Consider the following 26,728-nt stretch of genomic DNA (forward strand, 5'->3'; position numbering starts at 1 on the left):
CGCTGCACTCATCCTCCTAGTCCTCTCCGCCGCCTTCAACACAGTCTGCCACCGCACTCTACACACATGCCTCCATGCCGCAGGGATCAGAGACAAGTCTCTGGAATGGACCACCTCCTTCCTCTCTGCCGGAACCCAGAGAGTCCGCCTCCCCCATTCCCTTCCAAAGCCTCCGAGATCATCTGCGGCGTACCCCAGGGATCCACCTTTAGCCCAACACTGTTCAACATTTACAAGGCCCCATTTCACATGTCACCCGACAGCACAACCTCAACATAATCTCCTACACCGACAACACTCACCTGATTCTCTCCCTCACCAAGGACCCCATCACCGCCAAAGCCAACCTCCATGAAGGAATGAAGGCCTTCGCCGACTGGATGAAGATCAACCGTCTGAAGCTGAACTCGACAAGACAGAGGTCATCATCCTTGGCTCCAACCCTTCAGCCTGGGACGATTCCTGGTGGCTGACGGCACTGGGGGCAGCCCTGACACCCACTGACCACGCACGCAACCTGGTAATCATCCTTGACTCAACGCTCTCAATGACCAAGCAAGTCAACGCCGTCTCCTCCTCCTGCTTCAACATCCTCCGCATGCTCCACAAGATCTACAGATGGATCCCGACAAATACAAGAAAGACAGTCACCCAGGCCCTCATCAGCAGTAGACTCGACTACGGAAACGCCCTCTATGCGGGAGCCCCGACCAAGCTCATCGACTGATCCTCGACGTACCATGACACGGCCACATCCCCCCCCCACTTGGGAAAACCTGCACTGGCTCCCCATCAACAAGAGCAGGGGTCTCCAAACCGGTCCTGGAGGGCCGGATCCATGCCAGATTTTTTGGATATCCCCATTGAGATACATTTAGTAATTTTAAAAATCTGGCATGGATCCGCCCTCCAGGACCGGTTTGGAGACCCCTGAACAAGAGGATATCCTTCGAGCTTCTCAGCCACGCACTCAAAGCACTCCACAAGACCGGCCCAACCTACCTCAACAGACGGCTCTCCTTCTACATCCCCAACCGCCAGCTACGCTCCGCCGACCTCTCACTCACCACCGTCCCGCGCATCCAAAGAAAAACCACCAGGCGGGTGAGCCTACGACAGACACAAGACCTGCTGACCTTCAGGAGGATACTCAAGACCTGGCTGTTCGATCAGTAGAGGCCCCCCTCCCCAGCACCTTGAGACCCTTGCGGGTATGTAGTGCGCTTTACACATGATTGATTGATGGATTGATTTGCAGAGTTTTGTGTGCTTTTTGAGGGGGGTTATAGATTGTACACTGTAGTCCTGTGCCCCGAGTGCTGATACAGCGGGGGGCCAACCGTTGTCACCCCATTGTTCGTTGCAGTGAAGGGGGGTAAAGGGCACCCCACGATCTCAGAGCAGAATAGGGTAGGAAGTAATTTAATTATATTACATTAATTGATTACTTTTTATTTATAAATATTTGTTTAATTGAGATGTTATAGTGTAAAATGTGTAAAGTAATGTATTATTAATTAATTATTAATTATTTGATGTTCATATAATAATAATTGTTTAATGTGTTATTAATTATGGTAATTGTGTAATTAATGTTAGGTGTGTGTGTTGGTGTTTATAGGTTTAAAGGGTGGGAAGTAATCTAATTTCAATTTATGAATTAATAGTTAGTTCTTAATTCATTTTAATTCATTCATTGGTAATTAGTAATGGTAAATGTGTAATTATTTTAGGTGTGTGTTTTGAGGTTTATAGGGGTAAAGGTTGTTAAGTAGTTTATTTACTTTTTATTAATAATTATTTACTAATTGATATTAATTACATTAATTAAAAATGTATTATGGTAATTGTGTAATTGGGTTTAGCTGTGTTTTGTGGTATTTATAGGGGTAATAAGTGGAAGTAATTTGTGTTTAAGTAATAATATATAGTTGTTAATTAATGTTAAATATTTGATATTTATTTTGGGCAATTGTTTATTTTCTGTTTGTGGTTTTTACTTTTAAATGGGTAAAGGTTGGGTAATAAATACATTTAAATTACTTTATAATTAGTTTTTAAAAGTAACACTTTTTAATTTAGAAATAAGATTTATTTATGTTTTATTATTTTATAGTGTAATTTATGTGTGTGTTGTGGACATTATAGTGTTAAAGTGTGTGCAATAAATTCATGTTTATTATTATTTTTTAATACATTTTTTAATTGATTATTAATTATGTTAATTATGGAAGTACATTTAATTTAAAATGTTGAAGTGTGTTGTTATTGGTGTGGTGTTATAGGGTAGGAAATAAAATAAATACATTTATGTATTAATTAAATTTTTCTAGTTTTAAATAATTCTTTTTTAAATATAGGTATTTGTTAAATGTAATTAATATTATAATATGTTTTCTTTTCATATTTTTTCATTTTTTTCTTCAATTTTTTAAATAATATTTATTTTTATAATTGTTCTTAATTTTTAACAGATATATATATATTTGTTTAACTGTTGGAGTGTGAATAGTATTACGCCTCCGCTATCCAACACTTTCCCTAATGTTGCACCCACTGGAGTGGGAATAGGAATTTTTACCTCTACGCTATCCAACATTTTCTCTACTGTTACACTCACTGGAGTGGGAATAGTAATTTTTTCCCCTCCACTACCCAACACTTTCCCTACTGTTGCAGTAACCGGAGTGAGAATACATTTTTTTACCCCACAGCTACCCAACACTTTCCCTACTGTTGCACTTACTGGAGTGGGAATAGATAATTTGATCCCACCGCTATCCAACACGTTCCCTACTGTTGCTCTCACTGGAGTGGGAATAGTAAGTTTTACCCCTCCGCTAACCAACACTTTCCCTACTTTTGCACTCACTGGAGTTGGAATAGTAATTTTTACCCCTCCGCTATCCAACACTTTCCCTACTGTTGCACTCACTGGAGTTGGAATATGTATTTTTGCCCCTCTGCTATCCAACACTTTCACTACTGTTGCACTGATTTTATTGTGAAATTTAAGTTTACATATTTTTTAATACTTTAATGCTTTCATTAATAGTTTTTTTATATTTTAAGTAATTGATGTATATTTTTATCTTTTATATGATTTTAAACTTTTAACATGAATTTAAAATAATAGTTTATTAATTATTTTAAAGTAAAATATATATTTATAAATAATTATGTGTGTGTTTATCTTTTCTTTTTTAGTTGTATTTGTTATATTTTATTGAAATGTATACTAAATGTATTTTATTTTGTTGAAATTAAATGTAATATTTAATATATATTATTTTCTTTTATATTTATATAAAAGTTGATATTTTATACATCTATATTTTTTACATTGATATTTTTTAGTCAATATTTTTGTTCTTACCTGTTTAAGTATAGGAGTCGATATTTTTGTTGTCTATATTATTTACTCAATATTTTTTACATCGATATTTATTACATCGATGTTGTGCCAGTGAACCGTTTCACATCTCTTTATGGAAAGCATGCAAGAGTATACTACTGTACACGGGTCGAACAGTCTCAAAATGGTAAGTTCCCTAGTTTGAGTGAGGTTATATAATTTTTATTAACATCTATATTCTCCATTTTTTAAACTGTCAAAACTATATCAAAGTTGTGTGTGGCTGAGCTAAAAAAATACATTGTTGTCTAACTACCACAGGGTCAAAAACAAGAGGACCAGCCGCAGACCTTGCTTCTTTTTTTCTGTTAACATGTTTCTGTGCTTGAATATTGCCCTTACTGGTTTCATTCACATTAAATAGGAGTATAGTTCTCGGTACTTCACATCAAGCTTTGTGAAACTGTTCCTGATGAACAGGTCATGATGTAAAAGTGTATTGGACATAAGATTGGGCAATAGCAGTGTAAACATCATGTTAGATCTGACCCCCTTAGGCACTCATTATTGGAAACGTGTACATAAATTCGAAACAGCCATATGAGAAAATAATTGCAAGTGAAAGGTTAAAACTAATTAAAACCTTACAACGGCAGTATCTTACAGAAATATGAGTCTTGGCTGGGGATTTTAACATGGTTCTCCTCAAAACCTGTGATCCATCCCCTTGGCAAGAGGAATAGGACAATGTTTGGAAAACCCGGAGGTTGGTCTGGGTTATCGAAAAAAAGACAAGGCAGGCCAGATGTTTACTGCCTTGTACTTCGGACCTCTAAGCGGAAGAGGGGCCAGGGACCAACAAGTCACCTGCACATATACAAGTTCCTGTGTCTCTCTGATAGATTATATTTGGATATCAACACAGCATTTTATGTGGATAAGCAATTTTTAAGTGTGTCACACATTACACATTGATGAGCGGCCGTGAAAGACTATACAGTAACCTCCGTACGGGTACTCAAAGATTGATACAACTACAAACAATCGGTACAGAAGAAGGCACTTGCAGCATCTGAGGAATAAAAAATGGTCAACAATGCCCTCTCCTTCGGCCCTGATGGAGTTGAGAGTATCTCTCCAATATGAGGCAAGTAATTCCTCACCCTCAGCTGCGATCTGTCCGAATTTACTGAAAAAACTAGCTGATAGATTGATAAGTAAGGCTAAAAAGCCAGGCACTACTATCATCCAGAAGGGATCTTGTATAACCCTGCATTAAGGGTCCTCAAACAAGAATTAAACAAACTGCAGAGGTCAGCCAGCAAACAAAATTACTAATACTGCCACACAAGCAGCAGATATCTGAAAGGCCAGGAAGGCCTTCGGATCAAAAGTGTGGGAAATCTCCCGCCACGAAGAAAAACATCATAAACGAACAGATGAGGCACTGAAAAGCAAAAATGCGGCAAAATTCAGAAAAGTCTTTAAGACAAGGTTTAGCCATAACACTGGTAATAATTTGCCTACAGTGTCGGCCACTAAGTGGTCTGACTACATCTTCAACTTGTACATTGGCTTGGAAAGGGTACACAGAGCGATTGACCGCTACGGACACACACGTCAGGAAGAAATAGGAATGTCAAGAAGTATTCCATTTACTTTTGCTCGCTACGCTTCAAACGTGCACATCCGCACCTTCAGTTCTCGAGCTCCAATTTGTTACGTTTTCTAAGGAACTTTCCATTATCGCTCTGTGTGGCCGAACTTTTTACACGTTCTTTACCAATTTACATACACCTACTCTACCTTCACCTACAAGTCCAGGGGCCTGTCGGGTCGGAATTATCACCGACTTCCACTACTTGCCCATAGCGTCAAAAGCCCTGAGGAGTCATAGGAAGATTGTCCCACATGTGAAAAAACATGTGGTTTTCTTGTTATGAACATTAAAGAAACCACCTACCAATGAAAGACTTGAAAAGATATCAATTATTATTGTTCAACTGATACGCTTTGTTCTTGCTCTCTAGAGTCTACACCAATTGACTGTATATATTTTCTAGAGTGTGCAGGGGTATTCTAGTTTCTACATCTTCAACTTGTACAATCCTGGGAAAAATTAGTGCAGTCAGGATAAAAAAAAACTGCTGCAATGGAGTGAAGCATGGACGTCCGAAGATTTGATTGATTGTAGTTTGACCTCTTTCGAGCCGCAGGAATCCTGGGCCTGAACGGCTTGCGCCAGAAGGCTATTTAAAAATACCACAGGCAAAGGGGCATCTCTACTCAGCCCCCTCTTTAAATTTGTTTGGGGGAGAATACAGTGCCTGATAGCAGGAGAGGTGCCATACTTACACCAGTTCATAAAAAAGACCCATCTGACAATCTGTTTAATTTCCAGCTGATCCAGCGCTCTGATTGAAAAACTGTCTCACAAACGCTACCTATCACCTCAATACTCACCATTAAACATCAGACACATATTCAGGCCCATAACACCAATGAGACAATTTCTGAGCAACTGAATCAGGTGATTTGATTAATAAATCTATTCTCATAATATTTACATTATTATATACAACTGCAGTTCATTTATCTTTACCATGGTTATAAACATATTAACACCTATAAATCAAATCAATTAAGGCGATTGGATCAACTGATGGAAACTACACCATGAATAAACAAGACCAGCTTGTCATTTCAAATCTAATTTTATTATCTTTATTTTTCATAAGGAAAAGGCATTTACGTTTTAGAATCTTTATTTCATTTAGCAAATTAGAAAGCAGCATTTAATAAGAAATGAAATTAAGACTGACATATCAAAGCAAGCTCAGAAACATGAATTATTAGCAAATTAACAGTTTCCCATTCCCTAAATCTATTTCCCTGTATATTTCTCACTTCACCTGAAAAGGAAAAATCATTTAAAGTCTGCTGTCCTTACATGCGCCAAAGGTCCATCAGCATGTCACGACACTCAGGAATCGGAAAGTAAGAGTTCTTTCCTTGCTCATTGTGTCAGACTTTATACCTTTCTTTCTAGCTAAACTTTCTACATTTTACATTCTTTCATGAAAATCCGAGCTTTTCATTGGCTGTCCTGTGTCAGTCCACGATAAAGTTATTAGATCATGTCCGACTCTTGACCAAGTCCAGTCTTTACATAAGCCCTATTGTCTTTTAATTCAGCTTCCTCAAGAAAGTAACTTTTCCTCGAGTTATGAACGTTCACTTCCTAACCTTGGCAAACAAATCAAGTTCCTGCGCTTGGGACATCTTTCCATGAGCACGTTCAACGCGGCCAAAGAACTGCTTTTTAATTCACGATGACAATGCAGCAAAAATCTTCTCAGCTGCGCATGTGTGAAAAGTTCACTCTGGACAAGCTTTTGCGTCTGCAGCTCTGTCAGCCATATTTTCTGAACCATCTTTTAGGCCTCACTTTTGGAAACTATTATTAAACAAACACAATACATCAATTAATTAAAGAATTGAGACCCATTCTGTTACCCTCCCCCTTTTCTAATTAATCCTGTTAATTATGTTACCTAGCAAAGCACAATTAGGCAGCATTATAATTACTTCTCCTTTTCGTACAGCAGGAACTCCATGAGCTTTAATCACGAAAGACATAACATAAGCACATAAAATAGGCACATGCCATTAATTTAACTACCGCATTTAATGCTGACAAAGACAATAGACAAGGTTAGTTTATTATTTTCTTTTTGAGTTTGCAACATAAAGCAGATTCGTTTATCCTGCGTGTAATGATAAATGCATTTTTAAACTAAGTTGATTAATAATTTCACCACAAGCTTTTTAATCTGGTCACTTTGTTAAGAGAGATTAACTTCACAAGTTTGAACAACATTTTGTTCTTCACCTTGCTCCATCACAGCTCATTGCACTACTCGATATGGAAGGTAAATGCTTCGCTAAAAATCTTAAACAACGAGCTGGAGGAGTGATCCAACATTGTGGCCCTAATACCCATTACCCAATCATGCTTTAGGCAAGGGCATGGCACTGAAGATAAATTGATGATTTCCTCTTCTTTGATGAAAGCTGCAAATTAAAAAAAAAACACCTCTGCTTTATGTCACCTCGATAGATTTTAAAACCACATTCGACAAGATGGACAGAGGGACACTCTGACAGAAGCTGTCCAACTGGGGCATCTCAGAAAATCGTTTAGAAGCCTATATTAAGGAACGTGGGTAAAAGTAAAAGTAACATCCAGTAGAGTCACTACAAATATTTCAAGACCTCTCCAGGAGTAAAGCAAGGGTGTATCCATTCATCACTTCTCTTCAATTTATACCTGGCAGACATAAATGAAGCGCTGGGGTCTGCACCTGCTTTTCCTCCATCATTTGCTGGCTGCCACATACAATTCCTCTAGTACGCAGATGATACTTTATTATTTGATCGCACCGCCGTAGGGCTGCAGCGATCTTTGTTGACCCTCACACATTATTGTGAGGAAAACAAACTTGAAGTCAATTATGCCAAAACAAAAATCATAGCTTGTGGAGTCTAAAACAGATATGCTGCCAAATTCCATTTTTCAATGAACAATGTGGTTCTGGAACCAGTAATAAGCCTTAAAAATCTGGGCATTATGTTTTACAACCACGGCTCCCATGTTCCACATCTTTGCTACTTAAAATACTCATCCTTGTCAATGACAATGAGTTTTAAAAAATGTGCTTCCAGGATGAGCGGCCCAATTTAACGGGCCTATGTAAAGTAATTATTGTCAAATGTATTCCCACATTCTCGGGTGGCTTAGTGATTTTTAAAGATCATATCTCAGTCTGGCTGGACACAGCGCAAACAAGATGTTACAAATGTTTATTCAATCTCCCAGATGCAGCGCGATCCTGACTGATAAGCCTGGAATTTGGTCTTCATAAGCTGGATGGTCTGCTTTTTGGGATATTGCCTAATACTCAGAGCGGCACCATGGGCCTTTGAAAGAAAGGAGAAAGTGAGATACCCAAGACAAAATCTTATGTGGGAACCAAACTTGAGTGAGGCAATGGAAGCCCTGGATGTGTGAAATATATTTGATCACATCTTAACCCCGAAGCTCACTGCAAAATTGTTGGAAAATTGTCAAAGATCTAATTGGGAATTGATGACAAACAGAAACTGTTTCGGAAAGCCCATGCCAGATTATGTGAGCTTTTGTATCAAGAGCTGTGAAAATCAGTGAGCCATTAAATAAAGAAGTGCCGAAACTGAGGTGTGGTTTATTTCTACTAAAAGGCTATGAATTTGGTGGTCAATAGGGCCTATGGAACAGCACTGCCGCTTATGTACTATACAAAGGAAACTCTCTCGCATGTTATATGTGTGTGCCCAGGCTTGAAAAATCTAAGATGCTACTGGCTGAAACCCCTCTTTCGAAATGCACCGTAAGAAAATGCGACACGGCTATCATTGCATGTCTGAGTGGTGTGAGCCCTCAGCTATCTGCTTGATGTGTGAAATTCCTCAGGGAAGCAACGAAGCTTCTGAACTTATCACTGGATAGTTTTGAACTTTCCTACCCATTGTTGACTGTTTATCCCTTTTACTCATTTTAGCTGGATCATATTGGGCTCTTTTGCATTTTTTTTCAAACTGATGCACAGATTATAGTTAAAAGGGTCTCCCTCATGAAATTGTATGTGTAATTGTTCTTATCTAAATTTTTGACTAGCTTGATGACTTTAGATCGGCACCAGCACCTCACGATCTCATTGTAACTGTTATTGCATGAAGTATAATTAGTGGGGAAGATTGAGGTTTCTCCAGCACTGAATTTGATTAGCAGGCCTCAGCCAAAAGGAACATGGTACCTTTTTAAAGAATTTAAATAACAAACTGATATTTTGACTTTTTTCTACAGAACCATTGGAATGGAGCAAACTTTATGTAGTAGGAGTAGGTTGTTATGCTGGCAAAGTCTGAAGGGGACTTTTTAAAGCTAAGAAGTCAATACTGCACTTTGCACTTTAGTGGACCAAGTTTGCAAGGCATTTGAGTGCTGCTTGATGCATTGATCAGCTGAGTTGCACTATATTTTTAGATTTATGCTAATTGTTTTATCCAGACTACTGTTTTTCTATTGTGATGGTTTTAAATAACTTGACACAATGAATGAATGAATGAAACTTGATTTGTAGAGCGCAATGCTGCCCGAAAGCGTCCCAGCGCTTGCTTAGGGAACCCGTCCTGGTATTCCCCTGCGAGATAACCCATTACTGGGAATCCCCAAGGTGAAAGCCAGGCATCCCGCTGCGAGCGGCCGTTGTGGAGATTAAGCAAGCTATTGCCCAGAGTTACAGAGTGGGACTCCATGATTGGAATAGGCACCAAGGCGAGAATTGTCAGGTCCGGGGAAATTTGAGCCCAAGACCCACCGAGGCAGGGAATTGAACCCTGGTCCGGGCGAGACCTCTGCATCAGGGTCTGCCGCTCTAACCACTTGAGCCACACTTCTCCACAATAAAGTGTATCTATCTATCTGTCTATCTATCTGAAACCATTAGGTGGTACTCCTGCAACCTTTTTGCCTTCGTCCTGCCTGTTTTAATGAAGTTGTTTTTGTTGCCTTTAGGGCTGTGTCTACTTTACTACTGTGAACCAGTGCTAACGTTTTTGTGCTCTCTCCCTTAAACATGGTACAATTGGCCTACTCATGATTGGCACATTTGATGGTAATTGGTATGCCATGCACCCAGGACCCGTAAATGAAATTACTACCAGTGTTCCTGCACCACTCATTCTCCCACCCACCAAAGTAATTTTTTAAAACATGAAAGTTGTTTTCCCTACTGCAAGGCCTATCTATTACATAGGAAAACATTAGGTTGCCTTCTTACACTTAATCATTGATGAATTTTGTTTGAGAGAAGGTAGGAAAATTATGTTTGCATGCAAATTAATTGTAAATTAAAACCCTCTTTAATGGTTAAGTTGTATTTTAAGTCTGAAAATTCCACTTTAAGAAAGTTGGCATTTTCTTGTCTTGTGGTTTGGTGTCTGCAGCCTGTGCCCTAGATCACATGACTTAGAATGGCTTGACAGTTTCCCTTTGTCACCCTAGATTACTTGAAGCCTTGACAAGGGAAGAGAGGAACTTTCCAGGACCAGGTGTAGAGGGTACTATAGGGATCCACCCCACTTCAGAGGCTGGCACCAGGTATGAATATGGAACCTCTTGAAATACTCATCAGATCCCTTCTAGACCTTTGGAAGACTCGGAAGAAGGACGCCTTGCTGCTGGAGGGACTGTCCTACTTCCCTGCTGCCCTGCTGCCTGTGGAAGGAAGCCTGGACCTACTTCTTGAACCCAGGTCCATCAGAGTCACTCCAGGGTTAACTGACTGGCCTCCTGTCCTGAGCTATAGAGATACAAGTTCCAGAGGTCTCCCTTCAACTGCTCGCTCAGCTGACCTCCTTGGGACCTGCTGGCCTCTGCTACAGTGAGTCCCTTATCCCCAAGCGGTGCCTCCTCACATCCTGGACACTTGGCTGGCATCAAAGTGGACTCCTCTGCAAAGAAAGTTGAAAACCTGAAATTTTAGGCTCTTTGCAAAGCTCCTGTGAACCTGACTCTTTTCACGAAAGCGCCCGCCAATGGCGATCCGCAATGTGAAATCTAAACTTCACGCTACAGCAACAAAGGGACTGATTACGACTTTGGTGGTCTGAGAGCGGTCCGCCACACCAGTGCCCTGCTGCAAGACCACCAAAGTTGACCAGCATCCACCTGCCAGATTACGAGTTTCCTCGTTGCCTAGCAGGCGGGCAAGCATTGTGGTCCAATTGTGGTGCCTATTGAAAAGGCACAGCAATGGTAGAGCCTAAGGCTGTTCCTGCATGGCATGAACTGTGTAGTCCCCGCTGTGAAGAAAAAGGGGTGCTTGCACAAGGGGATGCACAGGGGCAACAGGGGGCCCTGTAGGGCCCCCTTTGTTTCCCCACAGCCAACCTTTTTGTGGTGGGCTCACCACCATGAAAATCCTGGGGGTGGGGAACTTTGTAATATGCTTGGTGGTGCCACATCAGTACTGCCTAGCATATTGCTTCCCCTGACTGCCTCAAGACCATCAGGGATTGCAGACCCCTGGCAGTTGTGGTGGTCCTCTGGAGGTTTGACTACTGTACTTGTAATAAAGTGGTTGGAATGTTGGTGCGGCGTTCCCCGACCGCCACTGCACCTCCAATGTGAGTTTAGCGGTCCCATGGACCACAAAACACATAATCAGACCCTTAGAAACTATGTTCTAGAAAGCCACAGGGATGCCAACCCCTTTCTAAAAGGATTTAAAGGCTATCACACCATTTGCTGTGCAAATCCAGCCTTGGTACATTACCTGCATCAAAATTTAGAGGGCTGCCACTGAATTGGAGTGAAGAAAATACAGTCCCTGCGGCAGAGTTCATCACTTTTATGATGAACTGCACCCCCTACACCTCTGCATTGTAATTCTGCACTGTTTTAGGTCTTGCCTAAGACAGCACATGTGCTTACTTTTGCAAGATGTATTGTTAGCTTACAGTGGGCTTAGAGCCTGATCAATGCTTACCATTAATTAGTTTTAATATCACGTTCATTTGCTTGCTCCTTATTCAACAGCTTCTGTTGGCTTTCCCTTCTCTTCTGGTGTTTCTCCCTGTCCCTGAGCATAGACTCTTTACTTGTGTCTTTACACTAATCCCTTTTTAGGCACTACCTTTTTCTTTTTGATTAAGCGCTCTGCATGTGTGCATTTGTTCTCAGTAGTCTTTCTCACCAGTGTGTTTCTCTCCTCTCGCATTCTCAGCTGCCACTCTTGCTTCATCCCCGTTTGTCCACCTTCCATTGCCAGTTCTGCTTCACCAACCTCCCTTAGTTGTCCATGTGATCCCCCATCCCCGGGCCCCACCCTCCATTGTGGATCTGCTTTACCATCGCTGTTGACCATGTGCTTTCCCATCCCTGCTCACTCTCCATTGACTGTCTGCGTCCCCATCTGCACCAGTCCACCCTCCACTGACCTTGCGCTTCTCAATCGCCACCCACCTTCCCTTCATTATCCTTATGCTTACCTGCTTGCCAACTATCTGTTGTTCATGTCCGTACCCATCCTTCGACCTCCGTTGCCCAGATGTTTCCCCTTTGTTGTCTTTGATTGTCCCCCTCCCCACCTGCATCCTTCTCTCTTGCCATCTTTCTGTGCTTACTCACCGTCCCATCTCCTCCACACCCCACACTACTCCCTCGTTTGTGTTTTTTTTTAAAGCACATTAGTGCTATATCAAAAGATGCAATTCAAGCAACATTTTATTCAGTAATCCATCTCGGATTCGTAGACAAAGTGAAACAAAAATATGTGCTACATTTTCTAGGCACATGCATCTGTGGTGGCACATACCTACAATAGGACTCAATGGCTGTATCATAGCATTCCTTTACATTATTACCACCATGCTGCATAGCAGCCGTGCTGCTGTACAGCATGTTAAAAATCCTTGCAAAGCCAGTAGGTCTCGTAGCTGAGACCTATTGGCTTTGCCAATGCTTGTTAGTAAACAGTTTATAAACTATTTGTTGTTTTTTCTAAAAGCAATAAGACTGCGCCTTAATGTGTTCTAGAGTTCGAAATATGACCTTATTCCAGTCTTTCTCCGCATTTCCAGACGCAAAAAAACACTAATTCCTGCCTGTTATGCGCCACATGTCTCAGAAGTCAGATAATTGAAAACGGGCCAGGCACCCTATAAAAATATATCAATCAGTGGGGCGCCCATTTGTGCTTTGATTCATTCATACACCGCTGTTGTTCCTAAATTCTTCCAATGCTCACTTCCTGTTGTCGCTATCTTATTTTGTGAGCGAAAGCAGAAAAATTACCCTGGCGAGAGAGAGGAGTAAGAAATCATTATCCACATTAACAAAAATCAATGTGACTCTGTTTCTAATCAGTGAGATGCGCACCTCACACGAAGCTTTGATTAGCCCAACAGCGCGTGACTACTTTGCTTTGATTTTATGAGCATGCATGCCAGAAAGAAGCCTGGATCTGAGGAGGTCTCTCCCAGGCCTTTGTCCCCAGAAAAATCTTACAAGAAGCTGGACAGCCCTGGTCTTATCCAGGAGAGATATGCACGCGCTTCCATGAGGTATCTGAGCGCCAGTTGACTGCATTTGTCTTTCTCGTGTGCTGATTATCATGTTTTATTGTGCCACATGCTGCCAGACGCCACAGCGAGCCATTTCCACTCCTCGCATTCAATCAATCATTTATTCATACAGTTTGAAGATTACTGCTTCTCACTCTCTCCTTCCAGTCTAACTTGTCAAGGCAAAACTCCGGGGAGAAATTTGCAGAGATATATTAAAGCTATCTAACATATTCTCCATGGCAACTGGGACCTGTGGTAATCCCATAAGCCAGTGTTTGTACTTGCAGGCAGAACTCCTACAGAAAGCTACCAAGCATCAAGATAGCAGCATGGGGGCGAACGCGTCTTCATTAGACAGAAGATGCCTTCAAGCAACAAAATACAATAACTTTTGATTAATAACGAACGCTGCCGCTGATGAGAAAAACTTTCGCGGCTATGCATTTGTCAGAAGGTCAGTGTTTCAGTTAATGCATATAATGTTTTACCATGGCTTTTTCTGGTGTGGCATATTAGAAAATAATTGCAGTGGCCTTCTTTAAAAACCTATTGCTGTTATTGCTATTTCAGTCCGTTGACTTGTTTACTAAGCTGAAAATATCAGTTTGCTGTAAAAATAGATTGTCATCTCTGCTCTTTATCAAGGAATCGTTTAATAAAGCATTTCATTGTCAGTAGGTACGTGTTCTGTGGCATAGTACGGTGACGTGTGCAGTGCAGTGTGGAGAACACAAGAAGTTATGGGTGCTGGATGTAAAATATAAGAAAAAAACTTCATTTCAAATGCTTGCTGTCATATTTCATGATTCAGCATTTTTCCATTATATCATGAGAAAGTGGAACAAAAAAATGATGTCTCGAACTTTGATATACCTTTTTGGACCAGTTGACATTTGTTAATGTTTGGGAAAGCAAGCACAAACTGATACCACGAATGCCTAACACAAAGTTACTTCCAATTGTTTCATTCATGTTATCCTGTTACCTGCCACTGTATACAGTGTTGAAAACAAATTACTTATGTAAAACATTCTAACCAGCTAAGGAGAGATTGTACATGAATTTAGAACCAGGTTTATAGAGTTACCAAAAAATAAAGGTACTGGGTCAAGGTCAAGAAGATATTTAGGGTCATGAACCTAGGTTTGCATTCAAAAATATCTACATTTATGCTTAAATGAGCTGGAAGTAGGGATGCTGGGGATGCTGCAGGACCCCTAAAAGTAACCATGCAGGAGCTTAGGAGGTGAAGGAGAAAACAAGATGACTTTATATTTCGTATTTACCTTGTCCTATTTGCTGCGTTTTCAAAGACAAAGCTCAAATGTCAGGCTAAGTCTTATGACAAATTGTTTCTAAATTGAAAACTGATGTTTACTTTTATTTCTCTGACTGCAAAGTGAAAGCATTTTGTTAACAGTGGCCTAGGCAACAGTCTTGTGCGGTACAGGAAGTGAAAGGTACTGCTGGAGGATGTCAGTTTGTTTCTAATGCACAACATTTAAATACCTGTAAATTAACGATACACATATTTCAAATACATATCAGCAATTGAGAAATGACAATTGAGGGACATTTTTATGTAATTCTGAAGTGTGGTGAAAACTAAGATTTGAATATGATCAAAACAAGTCAATACACTTTACTTGGTGATGTGCTAATTAAAACTATTTGCTGAAACCAATTTACTACACATTATTGTTTGTTGTCCATATTGTTTTGCCAGTATAACTAAATGCCTAAGCAAACGTAGTGCCATTTAAACAGAAAATGTGCTGTCTGTAAAGGACAGTGAGCTATCTCACCTGTGCTCCAAAATGCACAACCAGCTGCATGCCACACCCTTAGCCCTCCTGCAGATTGGGCACGGTACATCTGCTCCACTTGTTTCTTCTGTGGCTCATGTAGTTTTCAGAAGAGAATATGATGTTAGTGATATAACATGAATGACAGCACCCCCACTCTGAGAATATGCTCCATCTCCACTGCTTATGCTCGTAAGTTATTGGGTTGTGCCTAAAAGCGTTCCATGTAATACACACCAGTAGGAGAATAAACAATACAACTATGCACTTGCCATTTTGTACGTATTGTCTGCACGTGTTGGCACCAACTGAAGGGAGTCTTCAAGTGACATTGTCCCATGTCTAAGTATGTGTATGGAGGTTGGAGTGTGCTACTTGTGTGTAGGGGTAAATCTACAATGGTGTAGATTTCAGATTATTTTTGTGTAACAGGCCGGTTATATCAGTGATAGCAAATGCCAAAGGCCTTGATTTGCAGTCAGGAAAAATCACACTTTTTGCATGGTTAGATTCAGCTTCGTCGAGTATCACAAGAATTTTTGCCAGTATTTCACTCCCACAGAGAGCTTCACAGATAGCCAGGTCTAATTTGTTTGGGTGTGATGGAGTAAGGTTTCATACGTAAAGAAAATTACTCAGATTTCATCCTCTTGAAATAACATGTAACTTATAAATCAACATGCTTTGTATTATTAACAAATGCACCGCACAACATATCTAGCATCTAGGGGAAGCTTGCGTATGTGCTTTTGCTAACAGTAACCCGAGTGTCTAAAAATGGCTGCCGAAAACACAGCAACTTTTCTGCGCATGCATCTGCCACATCTGCGTAAAGTGAGGCGTTTGCTTCTGGAGGGAAATCTTTGCAGCTGCGCACTAGTGCAAAAATGGCTGCTGCATGTCTCACACATTAATCCACCTGCTCCTGCTTTAACTAAACTTTGTTCGTTCTGCTTAACTATTAATGCTATAGTTAAAATAAAGTAATGGGAATAGAGTAGCAATAAGTGGTGTACAGTGCATTCATTTATTTTGTGCATTCTAATGTGTCTCTCTTTGACTTTATTAATAGCTTGTATTTGGACCTGAAGGGTGACTTGTAACGCCCTATTGTATCCGCACTGCGAATTAATCTTACTGAAAATCCTTGAGCAGTGCCATTGAACTGATGCCAATAACAGACTTGCCTGCAATGCGCCTGGGAACCCGACCCCATGACGCAAAGAGGAAGACAACTTCCAAATTTGTTTAACAATGTACACTAAATTGACCAAGCAGAACATGGTGGTCGCCGAGTAGCGGGTCACGGAGGCTCCTGAAGGTCAGGAGCGGAACTTACATCAAACGAGTATCCAAACTCTTGGAGCCCTACTTTCCGGACTAAATGGTATCCAAACTGTGCTTGAAGCTGTCAATTCTAAAAAGGAACTTGTGAGGTTTGTGCGAGGGATCTTACCTTGGACTGGATCAGGGGATATGTGCAGCGCTGCCACTGCTCGTCCTGTCGATCCGTCGGCTGGTGGCTTTGCGCCTCTGCGGTCAACGGTCTGCGGGTCGACCCTTTACCGTTCTGGTGGGCGGGAGCTGTTGGGGCTCTCAGCGTGCTCTTGGTGGGGTTGTAGGCAGTGGTTGTGGATGTCCCGGCTGCTCCGGGACAGCAGGCAAGTGAGGCTTTTCCAGACGAGGCTGTGAAGAGGCTGCCGAGCAGGTGTGCAGCTTGGAAGCCGCTCTGGCCACGTGCTGCTTGGGAATTGGATCGCTGGAGGAGGGCAGTCGCTGTGCTCTCCTTCCAGTGTGGAAGACGCAGGGGCAGCACAGTTACGGGAGGACAGTAGCAGCCACAGCTCCTGAGTAAAGCAGACGGGGAGCAATTAAAGAAAACCACAGAGGGGGTGCGAAAGGCTAAGAAGTGGTGCAGAGTCCCCGGTGTGCCTCAGTTTAGCAAACAAGGTGAGGCTGTGTGCCAGAGGGGTGTAGAAACAGGCTGTATGACAACAAATTCAGGTTGGGGTCAAACCAGGTACTCTCTTAGGAGCACCAAGTTAATCCCACATATGGTTGAGGAGGTGGAGACTCAGAAACATTGGGAAACAGCTCTCTGAATTTAACCAAAAACAGCATTTCAGAATAAAACTGCAAAAGATTTAAGTGCAGTGAAAATTTGAGTTCCAAATAAAAAAAGAGCGCTGCTTTGACTAAGGACCTTCCTAAGTTAACTCCCTCTTTAAGAAGCTAATTTAAAGTAACTCCCAGTACGTTACTATTAAAATCTCCAGAGGGGTCTGCTCTATCAGGCCAAAGTGGCCCATTGTCCAATCTCCCTACCTGTAATAGATTCCTCCCTCTACTGGATGAGGTTGATCTATCAGTCTTAGAAATGGCTGAAGAAGTTGACAAAACTGTGGTGGCAACAGAGGGGGATCTGAGGAATTTAGATTATTCCACAGTGACACCTGGGAATCTGGTTCAGTTGGATAAAGAGCAGCCCCAAATTAATTCGGTAATACATGACAGTGCTCATATACAGGTTGCCAGAACAATACATGATGACACTGGGAAGGAAAGTCAGACAAGCTCTATGTGTGATATGCTACAAGCTCTTGTGAAAGAAATGAAAGATAGATTCTCAACTTTGGAAAGTATTCAAGTGGATATCAAAAATTCTTGCGAAAACCGAGAAATTAAAATAATTCACTTGCCGCTAGAACCTTGGCTTTAGAACTCCCTGTAACAGAGCTAACTAATCAGATGGAAGAGAATAAAAAAACCATAGCAGCATTAAAAGGAAAAGGTCTGGAAACACAATATAAATTTGAGTCATTAGAAAACTCCCAGAGGAGAAACAATATACGTTTGCTTAAAGTTCCAGAAGGGGTAGAAGGGAACAAAATAAAAGAGTTCGGAGCTAAGTAAATAAAGTAAGCAACCAATGTTGAGTGCTCAGAGGAGGCCCTAATGGCAGATATACATGGAGTACACAGGGATCCTTTCAGGCTCAACCCAAACAAAACTAGGCCAAGGAAAAGTTTTGCACATTTCTTGACATATACCCTGCAAGAGGAAATACTTAATAAAGCACTGAAACTAAACTCTCTGACTATAGACAACATAACATTTCAGATAAGATCAGATGTCTCAGCAATTACAGCTTCAAGACAATGGAAACTGGGTAAACTGTTGGAACTGTTTAAAAAATTGGTTGCCAACGAACCACTAAAATTCCCAGCCTCACTGAAAGTAATGCATAATAATAGCATGAGGATATTTAGAAGAGTTGAGGACCTGGGTCTTTTTTACAGTCTATTTCAGGGGGAGGGCAAGAGATAGGAAAACAGTGAAGCTCAAAATATGGATGACTGCAAAAGTTAAACATTAAGCTCCGGACCAAAGAAGAGGAGCCCCATGGGCCCAGGTAGAGGCCATGGAGGAGATAAAGGGGGTTCTTCGGGGGTGTCTAAAGGGGTTGAGGGGGGAGCACTGGGTGGGGAGCAGTCAAAGAAAAAAAAAAGCTTAGGTCCCATTTTCCAATTCATCGTAATGGTAAAATTCAGTGGGAGTAGAGATGAAAGGCCCTGTGGTTGATCAGAATTTTGGGTTTAAGGTACTCTCCTGGATTCTCAATAGTATATGGACAAAGTATAGTATGGAAAAAATATTTCAGTACTTAAGGGATGCACCAGAGCAGATCCTTATTTTGCAAGAGACACACTTGTTGGAGAGCGAATTAAATTCTCTTTGCAAACCTAGAAAATGGATCCAAAGTGTTGTTTGCACTTCGCAGCAACACCCCACCAAGGGAGTGGCTATAATTTTAAAAAGAAACTCAGCTATTTATCTTGAGTCTAGTACAATGGAAAAAATTAGGAGATGGGTCATTAGTAGTGTCAAATGCCATACATTCAAGTTTACAGTGGCGAGTTATTATGGCCCGAACACAGATGATCCAGGTCCCTTCAGTGATTTGTTGTCTAAATTATTGAATTATACAGACCCGCTAATATTGGTGGGAGTTTTTAACGTGGTTCTGGATCAGAATCTTGATAAATCACAGAGAAGTAGAGCGATATTCAACCATAAAATGGCAGCTTTGATTAAAAACACAATGAAACAACTTGGCTGGTATGATGTGTGGAGAAATAAGATGGGCAAAAGAAGAGGCTATGCCTTCCATACCAAGAAACATAATCCTAAGTGAAGAATAGACTATTTCTTTTCACGTAGAAGGTTAAAGAAATGGGTGCAGGATGTCAAACATGTAAGGGAACATCTTTCCTATCACTCAGCAATACCAGTTGGCCGAGCTCCAGAAGATGGACGGTGGAGCCTGCCATCTTCCTGGAAGAAGAAATAATTGAGAAACTAACATCAGAAACAGAGGCCTTTTTTCAAACAAACCTGGGTAGTGCTCCAATACACATGGTCTGGGATGCATAAGAATGTTTCCTAAGAGGTTTAATAACCTCCATACAGTTTACTAGACAGAAAAGATACAAAGAGGAAGTGGAGGGAATAGTAAAAGAAATACAAGCAATCGAGAATCATATCATGTTCAAGTTCAAGAATCTATATAGCGCACTACTCACCCATAGGGTCTCAAGGCGCTTGGGGTGGGGGGGATTATTATTTATCGAATAGCCAGGTTTTAGGTTCTTTTCTGAAGGAGATGTGGTTCTGTGTAAGGCGGAGGTGAGTGGGGAGTGAGTTCCAGGTCTTGGCCGCCAAGTAGGAGAAGGATCTACCTCCCATCGTGGATCTTTGGATACGCGGCACTGCGGCGAGGCCTTGATTGGAGGATCTTAGTTGGCGGGTGGGTGTGTAGAAGGATAGTCGAGTGTTGAGGCATTCGGGCCCTAGTTTGTAGAGGGCCTTGTGTGCGTGGGTGAGGAGACAAAATGTTATTCTCTTGTTGACGGGAAGCCAGTGGAGGTCTTTCAGGTGGCCGGTAATGTGATCTTGGCGAGGGATGTCCAAAATGAGTCTCGCTGATGCGTTTTGGATGCGTTGGAGTTTTTTCTGTAATTTGGCTGTCATTTCCGGCGTAGAGGGTGTTTCCGTAGTCTAGTCGACTCGTAACCAGTGCGTGGGTGACAGTCTTTCTTGTTTCGGCGGGGATCCAATGGAAGATTTTTTTTGAGCATACGAAGTACGTTGAAGCAGGAGGATGAGACGGCGTTGACTTGTTTGGTCATCGAGAGTGAGGAGTCTAGGATGAAGCCAAGGTTACGTGTGTGGTCTGTGGGTATGGGTGCTGAGCCCAGATCCGAAGGCCACCATGAGTCGTCCCAGGCAGAGGGGGATGAACCTAGGATGAGCACTTCCGTTTTGTCTGAGTTTAGTTTTAGGCGGCTGTTTTTCATCCATGCGGCTACTTCTTTCATGCCTTCGTGAAGATTCCTTTTGGCGGTGTTGGGGTCTTTGCTGAGGGAAAGGATCAGCTAGGTGTCGTCAGCGTAGGAGATGATGTTAAGGTTGTGTTGGCGTGCGATGGAAGCGAGTGGACTCATGTAAACGTTGAAGAGGGTGGGGCTGAGTGATGATCCTTGTGGTACACCGTAGATGACTTCGGTGGCTTCTGATTTGAACGGGGGAAGTCGGACTCTCTGAGTTCTCCCAGCTAGGAATGAGATGATCCAGTCCAAGGCTTTGTCTTTTATGCCGATGTTGCTGAGGCGTTGTATGAGGATGCTGTGACAGACAGTGTCGAAGGCGGCGGAGAGGTCGAGTAGAATGAGGGCCACTGTTTCTCCGTTGTCCAGTAGTGTTCGGATGTCGTCTGTTGCTGCGATGAGGCCGGTTTCGGTGCTGTGTTTGGCTCGAAAGCCGGACTGTGAGGGATCGAGGGAGTTGTTGGATTCAAGGAAGGCGGCGAGCTAGCTAGTGACGGCTTTCTCAATGACTTTGGCCGGGAATGGGAGGAGGGATATGGGGCGGCAGTTTTTGAGTTCAGAGGGGTCTGCAGTGGGTTTCTTCAGGAGGGCGCTGACTTTGGCATGTTTCCAGCTTTCTGGGAAGGTAGCAGAGTTGAAGGAGCAGTTGATGACATCACGGCGATGGGGTGCGATGATGGAGTCAGCTTTGTTGAAGATGTGGTGGGGGCATGGGTCTGTTGGCGAGCCAGAATGGATGGAGTTCATTAGGCGGATGGTGTCTTCAGTGGTGATTGGGTTCCAGGCGCTAAGGTTTTTAGAGGGTGGTTTGGGTTCTGAGGGGGGTGGAGAGGATTGTTCGTTGGAGCTGTTTTTGAAACTGTTATGTATGTCTGCGATTTTGTTGTAGAAGAAGGAGGATAGCGAATCACAGAGGTCTTGGGAGGGAGTGATGTCATTTGAGGCTGCGGTGGGGTTGGTGAATTCTTTGACGATGTTGAATAGTTCCTTGCTGTTGTGGCCGTTGTTGTCGAGTCGGTTCTTGAATGCTGATTTCTTGGTGGAACGAATCAGCTGGTGGTGTTTGCGGGTGGCTGCCTTGAAGGTGGTCATGTTGTCGGTGGTTGGGTTTTTTCTCCATGTTTTCTCGAGAGTACGGCATAGCTTCTTGGATTTCTTAAGGTCATTGTTGAACCAGGGGGCCCTTTTGCTGTCTTGTTTGGTGCGATGGTTTTTCAGGGGTGCTAATTTGTCAGCGCTATGAGTGATCCATTGTTTGAATTTGATGGCCGCTTGGTTTGGGTCCGAAGAGAGGGTGGGTGGGTTTATGTTGAGCGATGTGAGGAGTTGGTCTGTAGTGACTTTGTTCCATTTTCTTCGGGGAATAGGTTGTGGGGGGTTGTGGGTTGAGGTGGTTTTGTAGTTGAAGTGAACACAACTATGGTCCGTCCAGTGGAGAGCTGTGGTGTGATCAAAGGAGATGTGTTTGCTGGAGGTGAAGATTGGGTCGAGCGTATGTCCGGCTACATGGGTGGGGGTGTCAATAAGTTATTTGAGGCCGAGATTGGCCAGGTTGTCCAGACGGGTGGTGGTGTTGTCGTCGTTTTTTCTTTTCCAGGTGGAAGTTGAGGTCTCCCAGTAGAATGTAGTTCTCGGAGGCGAGGGCATGTGGAGTGATGAAATCAGTGATGGATTCGCTGAATTGTTTACGGGTTCCTGGGGGCCTGTAGATGAGGGTGCCTCTGAGTGTGGTCCTAGGGTCGGTGTGGATCTGGAAGTGGAGGTGTTCGGCGGTTGTAAGGATATCGTCGGAGCTGGTCGTGATTTTGATGGTGTTCTTATGGACGATGGCGATGCCTCCTCCTGTTTGGACGGTGCGGTCTTTTCGGATGATCTTGTAGTTGTCTGGGATGGCTATGGCGATGTCGGGTGTTGAAGATGCGTTCATCCATGTTTCAGTAAGGAAGGCGACGTCTGGTGATGTAGTGTCCAGTAGATCCCACAGTTCAGAGGCGTGTCTGTGGACCGAGCGGGTGTTTAGCAGGATGCACTTCAGGTGGTTCGAGTTGGAGCTGTTTTTGGGGTTAGTGGATGTGGTATGGGTCTTGATGCTGCTAAATATGCAGGAGTGGCAGGTGAAGGGACCGTGGGTATGTCCCGGGGCAGCTTCGTAGCAGTGCGGCGTGCGTCCGGGATTAAGTGCTAGGAGGGTGGCGGCGTCGTACGTTATGTGGGTGGAGTGGGGTTTGCGTGGACCAGGGGGTCTGGCGCTGGGCGCGGTCCAGGCGCAGACGGGCGTAGACGGACTTACCTTTGGTGCACCTTCGGCGCGCGACCGCTGCGCGTGAACGCGGCACGGAAAGACATCTGTCATATGTAGGTATTGGAGGGGGAGGGGCGAGGCAGGGTCAACTGGGAGGCGGCGCGGGGTGGAGAGAGGGGCTGAGAGGCAGAACAACAAAATGGTGGCAGCAGAAAGCGACGACGAAAACAACACAAGCAGGGCTTAGCTAACACACACCAGAGCATTCCCACAAATACAAATATATTAGCAAGGATACAATCTCTTAGATCGGACCTGGCAACAGTTCTTGTTCTTAGGCTGAAAGGAAATGGCAAGCTAGCAAACAAGCCCATTTTGAGTACGGAGAGAGTTGTGGGAAACTTCTGGCATGGAAGACCAAGCAAGATCTCGCCAGAGGTAGAATTAGTGATCTAAATTCTGCCATGCCAGGAATCATACTTGAAACCCCAGATGAAATTGTAAAGGCCTTCCAGTCTCATTTTGATGAAGTCTATTGTGAGAATCTGAATGTTCAAGAAGGAGAGATTAATGAGTGGTTGGGTAACACCTCTATTAAAAAGATCACCGATGATAAGGCATAGACTATGGATGTACCGCTTTCGGGGTTCAAGATTGGGAACCCATTGACTTGCGTAAAACTGGGAAAGCCGCAGGCCCGGATGGGTTGCCTGTGAAATTATATAACGTTTTAAGGGATGTTCTTACCCCAGTTCTGACATCACTATTTGCCCACAATTTGGAAAAAGGAGGAGATATTCAGCCTTCGTGGAATGAAGCCATGGTCTTGCTCATCCTTAAACCTTCCAAATCTCCAAGATCTTGTGATTTGTATCGACCCATCTCTCTGCTCAATATTGATTATAAGATCTACGCAAAAATATTGGCAGAGAGGTTGAATGGGGTAGCAGACTGTCTCCTGCACAGGGACCAAAAGGGATTCATTAAAAGAAGAGGAATAGCCGAACTTATCTACAACCTGAAAGGAACAATTGACATAGCTAGTGTATATAATCTCCCACTAGCCATAATAACGATAAACGCAACAAAGGCTTTTGATAGAGTCAACTGGGTTTATTTCAAATATATACTAAAAGAGTACAACTTAGGACAAAAAGTTTGTAGGTCAGTCTCTTTGTTATAACAGACACCTTTGGCAAGAATTTTAGTGAATGGGAATTTATCTGCTCCTGTCAAAATCCAGAGAGGCACCAGGCAGGGGTGTCCCCTATCCCCGATGCTTTTCAATTTATACATCGAGCCTTTAGCTGAAAAAATTAGACAACACTCAGGTATACAATCTTTTAAATTCAAGGATTGGGAGAAAAAGGTGGCGTTATACTCCGATGATTTAATGTTTTTTTTACTAGACCCAAACGTCTCAATCCCACTGATATATGATGAAGCAAATACGTTTGGAAACATTTCAGGATACAAAGTTAATGCCACAAAAACTGAATGTATGGCATGGAATCTGAGTACTTGTGTCCATTCAACAAGGAAGGTGATTAGGTATCTGGGTATATTGATCACCCAAAATATCGTTGAGATCCCAGAATTAAACCTTCAAAAACTTGCTAAGGAAATACAAAACTCCTTGACAGGTTTGGCTTACCTGACTCTGATAGGCCGAGTAAATGTATTAAAAATGATGCTTCTGCCCAGGGTAATATTCATACTACAGAATATTCTCTTGGCATTTAATGAAAAAAGTTTAAGATCTCTTCAGTCCAAGTTTAACACTTTCATTTGGGCCTCAAGACTGATTAGAATATGGTGGAAGAAGCTACATAGGAAAAAGAATAGGGGGGGCTATGCTAGGGCTTTTTCTTTGAGGGCAGGAAAATTACTTTTGGGTATCCGGATGACTCGGATGTGGGAGTAATGCTTAAGGCGATGCTCTTAGATATTAAAAAAGGAAACCAAGGCTTTTATATAAATACAAGGACCTTGGATTCTTCAAAAAAGTTAGATTAAAAATACTACGCAAACTTGCTGGTACTTTGGCAAAGATTAAAAAAGCTCTGAAGATCAGTAATTTCAGTGCTTTTGCTCCCATCTAGAATGCTGTGGGATCACCAAGATGGACTAGTGATTCCATGTCAACTCCTCTGATAGATGCTGGTGTTCGGTGCTGGGAGTCAATTAGTATCAGGAGAGTCATTGCTATCGTGGGAAGAGTTGACTGTACTGAATGACAATAGGCTTTCAAAGTTTAAGTACTGGCAACTAAGAACCTGGCATCAGAATATCGGGCTAGAGGTGGGCTTATCGAATGAATTAAAAAATGCACTTTGGTAAAAAACTGTGAAAAAGAAGGCGATATTGCCCCTCTATTGGCTAATGCTGGACCTGGAGGAAGGAAAATGTAATCTACCAACGGAGCTGTGGAGAGAGAGCTTGCCCGGCGTCCAACTTGAAGATATATGGCAAGTATCTCACAACATCTTGTATACTACGGTACAGCCTGCATATTTGAGAAAGAACCATATTTTTGGGTTAATAGGGTGTACTGGTCTCCCCATTAAACTCTCCAAGTTCTCGAAGTGTCCAGCACCAAAATGCCCAAAGTGTCTCCTTGTTGAAGCGGATGATACTCACATGTTCTTTAATTGTCCCAAACTACATCAATTTTGGGCGCAGATAAATAAAGGTATTGGAGAAATGTTGGGTCTAAGCATCCAGGTAAGCCCGCCTGTAGTGGTTTTTGCTCTATTACCAGAGTATGAGTTGCTTTCCAGATGGGAAAATAAGTTATGTTTTTATCTGATCCTGCTGGCAAGAAGGGAAATCTGTAAAAATTGGATAAAGGATATTCCCTCAACCTTTTTAGATTGGGTTATTTCCATTAAATACAGGATGAAATTGGATAGAGTTAAAGTGGAGAATTTTGTTTTAAATAACAATAGTGATAATAGAATAGATTTTTGGGGTTTTGGGCTTAGTTGAGCACTTTTGACTGATAATGAAATTGGTCCAATGATTAAGCCTTTACACTTGTCATACTTTACCTCGCTGGTTTTGTAGGTTGCCCAGGATGCAGAACAAATATATAGTGAGGTTTTGTGTGGAGCATCTGCAATCAGCTACAGAGCTCTCCAGTTGGTGCTATCTGAGAGGGCGGCCACAGGAGTGATTCCAGCAGCTCGGTATCATCTATTGGCGAATGAGGACTTTAAAAAAAACATTTTTAAAAAAACAATGTACACTAAATGAAATGATATTGCTGGGTGGAATAAAAATCATGGGAAAGTAAATTATGGCTGCGAACATAGATCAACGTTATTGAACGAGAATGATTTCATACTGATATGGTGTGATGACCTCTCCTCACCTTTCTGACCAATCAAATGAAGCGAACACATGAATTTGCAACATGGGGGTGGAACATTGCCATGGAAAATAGTATAACTAAGGTAGGCTTAGTCAGTTAGATTGTCCGACTTGTCAAAGACCTGTCACTGACCCAACGTATGATGAAGGTGAATCGAGAGCAGAGTGCTAGTCGAGCACTCTGTCAGAAGAATCTGGAGTTTGGCTGAGGGAGAAGATTCGATGACCCAGTTGGGGTCCGAGTGTTAGTCGCAGAGAGGGATGTGACGCTGGCATTGCAATTAGCTGAGGATACCTGTTCTGTCCTACACCTGTCCTGTCCTGTTGGCACCTGATCTGTCCGGAGCTCTTTTTCTCTTTGTCCCAGCCTGTGGCCAGGGTTGGTCCTCGCACCGCT

Source organism: Lissotriton vulgaris, chromosome 5 (assembly GCF_964263255.1).
Source record: "Lissotriton vulgaris chromosome 5, aLisVul1.2, whole genome shotgun sequence".
NCBI lineage: Eukaryota > Metazoa > Chordata > Amphibia > Caudata > Salamandridae > Lissotriton > Lissotriton vulgaris.